The sequence below is a fragment of the Pinus tabuliformis genome, chromosome 5_2, assembly GCF_031772625.1.
Source record: "Pinus tabuliformis cultivar Carrire ecotype Pingquan chromosome 5_2, CPIR1, whole genome shotgun sequence".
Taxonomy (NCBI): domain Eukaryota; kingdom Viridiplantae; phylum Streptophyta; class Pinopsida; order Pinales; family Pinaceae; genus Pinus; species Pinus tabuliformis.
In genome coordinates, this window is record NC_142306.1 from 609249856 (window position 1) to 609257307 (window position 7452).

The 7452-nt window shown below is 36.1% G+C and overlaps 1 pseudogene; it reads right to left on the reverse strand.

Moving 5' to 3' along the window:
• Nucleotides 1-1508: 1508 nt before the first annotated feature.
• Nucleotides 1509-3967, reverse strand: LOC149160487 (L-type lectin-domain containing receptor kinase IV.1 pseudogene; annotated as a pseudogene).
• Nucleotides 3968-7452: the final 3485 nt, after the last annotated feature.

The following is a 7452-nucleotide window of genomic DNA, read 5'->3' on the forward strand; positions in this document are numbered from 1 at the left end:
CTAAAAATAACTTAGGAGTGGGCTAACCTCTCAATGGGTTATGTGTGGTAGTTTCTTGGGCTTGAGAAGAGCCAAGACCAATCCACTAAAATTCTCCAATGTCAAAATAATTGGCATGGAGACCTAGAATGAACTCAGTTGCACATAATTCCCAAAAGAATACAAGGGAAGCTCTCTATTATTGCAAGGAGGTTTTCCAAATACCATAATCTATTGATCCATCTAGTTGTTTCTCCATGTTGGGATGTTCACGAGTCCATGTAATGATGCCCCTTTCTTGAACTAGGCAAGTGTTTGGTTCTAAGGTCAATGAACAAGAACAATACTAGTTTTGTTTATATCCATATTTTTCATCTCTTCCTTATTGATGCCACTTGAGTAGTACTCTCTCATCATGACCCTATATTTGGATATATCATATAAATGGCGAATGGAAGCAAGTAACTATGATGCCATGTAAGCTCCACAATTATGTTTTTAAGTTCATTGAGACAATAATCAAATTTATAGTATAGGTTTTGTGAAAAGTTATGGTTCTATTTTTCAAGAAAGTTTAGCTACATAGTGGTGGAATAATAAATACAATTAAACAATAAGACGCATAAAAAATATAATAATATATTTAGAATCAAATGTACATGGAAAAAAGATTTTCTCTCAATAAAATGTCATGTGCTAATGATACATATGTCTAGGTTCTATAAGTATGAGTGCTAATGATATAGATGTCTAGTCCCTAGAAGTATGAGTGCTAATAATACATATGTCTAAGCCCTATTTTCTTCTAGACTTTGTTTTCTCTTATTTGTTTTAAATACAAATTATAAAGCAAATTTGTATTGGTCGAGAAAAAATCACCATAAATTAATAAGAAACGAAGAAAAAATGCTAATAATACATATGTCTAATCCCTATTTTCTTCTAGACTTTGTATTTTCTCATTTGTTTTAAATACAAATTATGAAGCAAATTTGCATTGATGAGAAAAAATCACCATAAATTAATAAGAAAGGTAAAAAAACTCATTGTTATATATATAACCCAAAAAATATTTAAAAAAAAATTAAATACACTTTTTTACACTAACCACAGCAAAAATTCAGAAGTGTATATATAATTTAAAATAGATCTTAATTATTTTTATCTCAAAGGCTTAATAATTTTACAATGTATTGTGCACATCTTGCATCACTTTTGCATTGCATTTACCAATTTAAATACTATATTAATTAAGATAATTATTTGGAAACTTAATTGCAATAAAATGTTTTTCCTTGCAATTTTATCGTTAGGTTGGAAAAATATACTTATGTTATCTATGATATATGTAGGTCAAATTGAGAACATTCTAAAATATTTTTTAGATTCTAAAAAGAGAACAGTTTTTTGAGTTTTTTCAAAAGAGATAATATTTTTTTTAGTAGAATGGGAAAACCATTATAACTCAGTGATTAAATAACTGATATAATATTAATATTACACTAAATATAAATAATAAAAAACCATTTTCAATTTTCTTTCAGGATTTATCTTGAAGATCCGATGGAAAAATATGTGGGACGCATAATACAGTACTCGACCTTCTCAACCTATCACAACAAATACATTAATTCGAAATAATTCTCTAACGAGAAAACCATTTTCAATTTTCGTTGGCGAAGATGCAATGGAAAAATCTATGGACCGCAGCATACAGTATTCGACCATTGGAACCGACTGCGGTTTTGAATTAGCGAAGGCTTGATTGAGCATATATCTTGTGACCGGCTTCTGCCCGACCTCTACTTCCAAAAGTGATTACCCATATACCTGAGAATGGTCAGCTATGGGTTCAGAACACATAATACTGACGTCTAACGAACCCGTGCAGATGTCGGGAAGAGGAGCTTCGCCTTCCAGTATTTGGCAGACATGGCGCATGCCCAGCCTGTTCTCCGGCTCTGGATGAGAACACAACAACCCCAATTTCAGCACCTTCTCCATCTCGCCCACATCATATGCCTTCCCCAGCTTTGGATCCGATGCCTCCAGCAGCCTCTCCTCGCTGTACAGCTCCCACGCCCACTCCACCAAAATCGTTTGCTCGGCGTCCTTCGACAGATCCACGGGCCTCCTCCCGCATGCCACTTCCAACAGCAGAACCCCGAAACTGAATACATCCGAGCTGGGAGTGGCCTTCCCCGTGTGTATCAGCTCCGGCGCTATGTACCCCAGCGTTCCCACCACATGAGTCGTCTGAGGATTCTCGTTGTGATCATAAAGCCGAGCGAGTCCAAAGTCTCCTAGCCGCCCGTTGTGCTCGGAATCCAGAAGCACGTTGCTCGACTTGATGTCTCTGTGGATCACCATTTTCTCCCATCCCTCGTGCAGATACAGCAGCCCCGCCGCCACGCCCTTCAGGATCGCGTATCGCCGATCCCACGACAGGACTGTTGTTGGGTTCCCAAATATGAGATTATCCAGGCTTCCGTTGGGCATGTAGTCGTAAACGATGAATAATTGTTTCTGCCTCCGGCACCAGCCCCGGAGGTGAACCAGGTTCCGGTGCTGTAGGCGTCCCATGCTCGAGATCTCTGCAACAAACCCTTTCATTCCCTCCGTGAACTCCTTCATGATGCATTTGACTGCTACTTCTTGGCCGCTGCTGGGGAGAACGCCCTTGTAAACCTTGCCAAAACCCCCTTGCCCCAAAACGTTATCACACCGGAATCTGCTGGTGGCAATGCTGAGCTCCTGGTAAGTGAATCTATGGGGCCAGTACTCCTGCTCCCATTCTTCAATCGTTTCCCTGTTTCTCGCTCTTTTCAGAAGCAGGACCGCGCCAATCGCGAGTGAGACGATAACAACAGTCGCCACGGTGATGCCGGCTATGAGTCCGCGGTCCGGACGTTTGGAATACATGTTAGCAAATGAAGGGAGACGCGACACATCGAGGGGCGGCGCCGTGCCTTCGGTGGTGAAGCTCCACGCCAGAACGTAATGGTCTTCCACGAAGACTCCTGTGGCCGCTGAAAATCCAACAAACATCTTCTCTTGCAGAACGTTGTGCAGGTCGATTTTCAGAGATATCAACGGCCTCTGAGGTCTCGGCAAGCCGGCCAATGTGATGGTAACGTTGAGGCGGCTTTGTGGATGATTGTAATCGATCCAGGCCTGTATGTTACGTCCACTCTTGAGGCTCAAGCCATGGAATCTGTCCTCCCCATTCCAATATCCGGCAGGCTTGGTCACCACTGACTTGAGGTCGTTGATGTCCACGCCCACGTGGTTGTCGTCTGTGTCATTGAATTCCACGTTCCTAACCGTGTCGAACTCCACTGCAAACAAGTGATTGGATGCTTGCCCGCAGCTGGTGATGTTTAGCAAGCCCAAATAATGGGCTGGCAGAGCGCCGAAGGGAGATCTGTGGGGCATCATGACGAAGGCTATTCCATGACCGCCTACGCCAGAGGGAGGAGGCACCATTGAGAAAACGAAGGTAGTGCTGAAGGAGGAAACCGTCTCCTTGTTTTTCATCTGCAGAGGAATTGAATACAGCGCGTGGCCTGAAATGAAATGCGAGTGATTTGTGAGGACAAGCACAGGTACGAAGGGCATGACTGAAGCACCCCCTCCCAAGAATAAATTGCTTCTATTGAATCTGTTGAAAGCGAAAGTCGTGTTTCGATGATCCTCCTCCATGGTCTGTGCAGCAAAAATTGGTGTTAATAGGTAGCTGAAGGCTATCAGGCGGAGGAGGGGGCTGCGACATGGAATCATCACCATTCTTTTCTTTCGCATGAACTAAATTTCTCTCACGAACAAATGAATTAATCTTAAGTTCAACAATCTGATATTGCCATCAGCATCTATGGTTACACAGCAGTGTTGACTGCCATCTACACAGCAATGATGACGGCCAGCTATGCCGTAATAGATTAGATATAAATTAGACCAGACCGTAAAAATGTAGTTAGTTCACAAATCATATATTTAGATTCATACATCATTATTGGTCCCCCAATAATTTATAATTATTAATCATATTTTAAATATAAATATTTATTATTAAATATTTTTTAAATATTTTTTATATGAGTGATATATCAAGGCCTTTGTCTGATTTATATCCAATGTTTAAAATTATCGTTTTGCTAGAAACTGTACTATCACGGAAAAAGCTAATTTTTTAAAGTTATTTTGTTTATACATTAAATTATATTTATATCACATATTTATTTTTAATTATTTTATTAGGAATATAAATAAGGTTGTATAATTAGTTTTTTCTTGTAATTTAGTTTAATAAAATATTTTAATGTTATGATGATATGTTGTATGTACTCCAAACAATAATAAAATTGTAAAATAAATAATATAAATATTTGTTTAATATTTTTTATTAATTTTTAAATATAATTAAACATATTTTTGGTAAATAATATATATATATATATATATATATATATATATATATATATAATTAATTGACATTGAAGAGAATGATAAGAAGTTAATAATTATTTATTTAATATTGAATGATGGCAATTTTTTTATATAATGTTCATATTATAGTACACATGTCATGTCATTAGAGTATAAATTGATATAATGAGAATTGTACACATGTTATTTTTACATATTTTTTTCTAATTTATATTTTTTAAATTAAAAATAAAACCCATAAAAATTGTCTATTCAATACTTTACACCAATGAGAAAATGAAATTTTTGAATTTAATTACAAACCATTTGTGTTTATGGTACATAGTAATTAATATATAATGTTATTTTTCAAATTATTTATATTTATTGTAAATAGTAATTAGTGATATAGTACATAGTAATTAATAATAGTGTACACAAAAGTCAATTTTTGTCATCATTACACAATAAGAGGAAAGACATTTAAACCAATCATATTTGAGATAAATAGAAATAAATTTTGATTTCATAATGTTAAACTTTAGATAGATTTTAAATTTTTTTAATCAAAGAAAAACTAATAGCAAGTAAATGACAACTGAATACATTTCTATCGTGCAACCAGAAATATAATAATAATTTTTTTTATTTTTGTGATATATAAAAATTTTATTCTAATCATTTTATTTTGAATATAAATATTTTATTTTTTTGCGATATATTAAATATTTATTTTTAATCATTTTAATAGTGAAAATTTTTGAAATCTTATTCTTAAATTAAATCGTTTTTCTTAATTAAAAAAAAAATTACCCTTCTAAATCATTCCAAAAAATGTTAAAATTAAATGAAAAATTTATTTCAATTATGTTTTTACTTGATATTATGTAATTTTTTAACAATAACAATGTTATATAGAATAATAAATTAAAAAAATCCAAGTAACTTGAATCAAATTATTGGTTGATCCCACATCTAATCTTTTATTATTTATTAACTTTTAAAAAGTGTTAATGCACGATTTTGAAAAACACCATTTTAAGTACATAAACATTTAAGCATGAAGAACTTATAAGAAATTTGCAATGAGTAAGAACAACAAACTTTCAAAGAATAGCGACATAAATAATTGTTAATGGAGTTCGGTAATCTTCAAGCCTACATCTCCGGGTCTTCATCTTCAACAAGGAGGCCTTTATATTAAATCTTGAAAGCCATCAAACTAAATCAAAGTTATATCAAAATGATCTTTGACTAGTCCAATTGTGTCATGCTAGACCTTAGAATTCCAACACAACTTACGGCTAAGAAAAAAACCTCCTACAACTCTCGGAATAATCCTACAAAGTTTTGCCTCCAAATCTTCAAAGCTACTCCCAAAGCTCTTCTGCTCCATAAAATGCCACAACGCCTCTCAAAATGCCAAGCTCACCTCTCTATCTTTTCCATGGCATAACATTCAATATATATAATGTTTGTGACTAAACCCTAATGGAAAACATAGCAATGGATTTAATTACATAGTGCATTTGTTATAACCATATAACAATATGGCTCTATTGTTACAAACCCGCTCTATATTTAACATATTATTTATAACCCAAACCCATAGTTTTAAACCCCGTGGCATTGTCGTTGAACTACATATCAAATATAACATGTAGTTTTTGGCGGTGGTATCGCATTAGAGCTCGTGATATAGAGTTGCAACCTCCGCATCATATTTGTTATAACCAAAGTTTGAATACTAGCGGTGAAGACATAACCCCTGCGTGGTAAGTCGAATATAGTGGTGATTCTGTCGTTTTGGATTATGGTTAGCGCCGATTAAAACATAGCTTTGGGTTCGCAAGACCGCTGGATGTGGCGGGCTCCGCTAACCTTACCCCCACTTGCCATAATACACAACAATAAATACATATTTTTGCCATTGTTATACCAAAGCATGCTGACGGTGTATTGGTAATGGCATGGAGTTTGTGTTGGACAGGTCACGTGTTTGAATCCTGTTAGCTCTGCCCGACCCTTCAAAAAAATTCAAAAAAATTTGGCGAATTCGACTAGGCCACATGTTTCCGACTAGGCCACATATGTTTCCTTAGGATTGGTCCCCATGCTTGGTGAATCTAACGAGGCCACGTGCCACCCTCTAAAAGGGCCACGTGTCGCCCTGGGATTGTTCCCCATGCACCCAACCAAAACCTGGCACTTGTCAACTTCAACCTCATCACACAGGCAGTAGTGCCATGTCAGCGCCTAGTCATCATGCAGTCAGCGTTGACTTTGAATTCCCATTGACTTCGACTTTCGCTTTTTGGAGTTTGCCCAAAAAACTTTGACTTTGAATAACATTGATATATGGACTCGGTTTTCACCCATTCAAGTTGCGTTGGGATTGTTTTTCGAGCTCTATGCGATGACACTGCTTTCACTCAAATCCAATAACTTTGAATTTTGGCATTTTCTGGATCCTTGCTCATCCATTGATCAATTTCGGATCATTTCCTCCCCACTGAGACATTTTGGACCACCAAAAGTCTTAAATTCCATTAAAAAAATGCGGGTTTTGTTTTCCCACTTGGCTGGTATATGTCCACCCTGTTCTGAATCTGTACACTTTACTCATCCATACCACTGTAAGTAAAACACACAAATAGAAAAGCATATCAATTCCCTTTTCACCCACATCTACATTCATATTTGCTGTTAATATCTAGGCACCACTAAACAGTAGTAAACCGATTAACAAGATTGAAAGTATTGACATAGATGAAACCATACGCTACTTTTTCTTCATAGTTGAAACAAAACTCAACTTATCATGATGCAACTCTTGTTGATGTACAATTTTGGATTCCTTAACTGGTCCGAATTGGATCCTAAAAACTCTCTAAGTTTTCATGACTGTTTCAAATTATGCTAAAGATTCAAGTCTTAGAAAAGATCGAAGCTATCAGAAGGAATCCTCATAACAATTACAGTTGTGGCCAGAGCGGAGCAACAAGGACCCTCAGTCGAGCACGCAGACCGTTGGCCCATGGTAAAGCA